Here is a 1,663-nt window from a genome sequence, read left to right as displayed (position 1 = left end):
GATGCAATATTTAAAGGTGAAACCAATGGATTTTAAAGTAGTCTGTAACGTGTCCAATTAAATACATAAGCTTATCAATATGTTCCCAATTGTATAATTCATTAAAGCAATGAATTTAAACATGTACAGTATTGTTTAAGCAAACAATTCAAGTAATGTAAAATAGCAACACAAACACGAATGAGATCTCTCTGTCAGGTTGTTCAATTTCTTGAATTCTTGATTGCAAATTTAGAAGTTTTGAATCCATATTTTCAATGCGACTACACAAAGTATCTTACATTGTCAATTTCGATAAAATTTGCTCATTTATCGGACTATCCAAAATTTGTCTATCATTCCGACTAACTCCTGCTGTAGCAATTTCATGAAGAGTTGTACTACCATCTGCCTGATACGTGTTTACATTACTATCAACACTTCTATCGACACTAATCTCACGCAATTCAGGACTATGAATTACTCTATGTGATCTCGTTTCCATCTTATAATAAAAAAATTTAAAAGGGAAAAAAACAATTAACTAATTTGTTTAATCTTAAGAGCAAAACGTGATATATGTATGCAATATATCTATATGTTCTGTATCTAATTTCAGAGCGATTCAATGATGCGTGACGGGAACGATCCAACCAAGCATGACCGGACACAATAGCAGAAGTTTCTGATTTTCATTTTTCATAATAAATAAACAACAAAATGCTTTGTGTTCATTTCTATTTGGAGATTCTATACTGTTCAGTATTCTGTAGCACAACAGCTTGTTTAAAAAAATAAACATTGTCACAATTTCAACATTTTATCAAGTTTACAACTTAGTTTTCATGGGTCAGTTATCTATAAACTTAATCCCAATACTCTGACACCAATGTAATGCCGGTCCGTCTGGTGGCCGTCAGACGGTGCCAACATCACAAATTTCCTACTGAATAAAGAAAATAAAGACTGCATGAATTAAAATATCGCTTTTTATAAACACAAAAGTCATTTCTCAAGTTTCATATTATTTCTGTTTTCTGATGTTATTCGTTTTTAAGCCTAAAAGAAAAATCAAGTCATCTAACCTCGTTATCCATGACCCTTTCCAATGAGTGCCAAAACGCAACTGTAACCAAACGACAGTTTGGCCCTATTTATACTCTGTAGTAAAGTGACGTCATACGCATGTTTCCATGAATGACGTCACATGACTAGGCAAATCTTCAATGAATGACATATGATTTAGCACAATTCTAATGAATGACGTCATATAATAGTAAACATTCAAGATGGCGGAAAAGAGAAAATACCGTGAAATACTTGCGAGTTAAATGTAATTTATGACAAAGGTAATCATTATAATATGATGAATTAATAAATAATAGGCAAAGAACTTATCTATATATCATTATATTGATTATACTAGTATAACATTTAATAATTATAGAATAAACAATGATTTACTCATGACATTGACAATCGTACTATGTGTACATCGTAACTGACTATTTAAAAGTAATAATAGGCATTGACATAGGTCATAGCAATATTAACCTGACTGAAAAAAATGTCAGCCGCCGAACTGTTCCGTTCGGGCCGGAACCCGGGATTGAACCGTGGGCCTTTAGATGACTGTTGCGTAAACAACTTTCGTCTAACGCTCTCCCAACTGAGCTATTCCGAC

General features: G+C 32.8%; 1 non-coding gene across 1 annotated transcript; it reads right to left on the bottom strand.

Moving 5' to 3' along the window:
- Positions 1 to 1,573: 1,573 nt before the first annotated feature.
- Positions 1,574 to 1,663, bottom strand: Trnaf-aaa (transfer RNA phenylalanine (anticodon AAA)). The gene is given in 2 exon segments: positions 1,574 to 1,609; positions 1,627 to 1,663. It is a non-coding gene; the product is annotated as a tRNA-Phe (tRNA).

This window comes from Dreissena polymorpha, chromosome 1 (genome assembly GCF_020536995.1).
Source record: "Dreissena polymorpha isolate Duluth1 chromosome 1, UMN_Dpol_1.0, whole genome shotgun sequence".
Taxonomy (NCBI): Eukaryota; Metazoa; Mollusca; class Bivalvia; order Myida; family Dreissenidae; genus Dreissena; species Dreissena polymorpha.
Note: the sequence above shows the minus strand (reverse complement) of the source record. Positions and strands in the feature narration are given on the sequence as shown.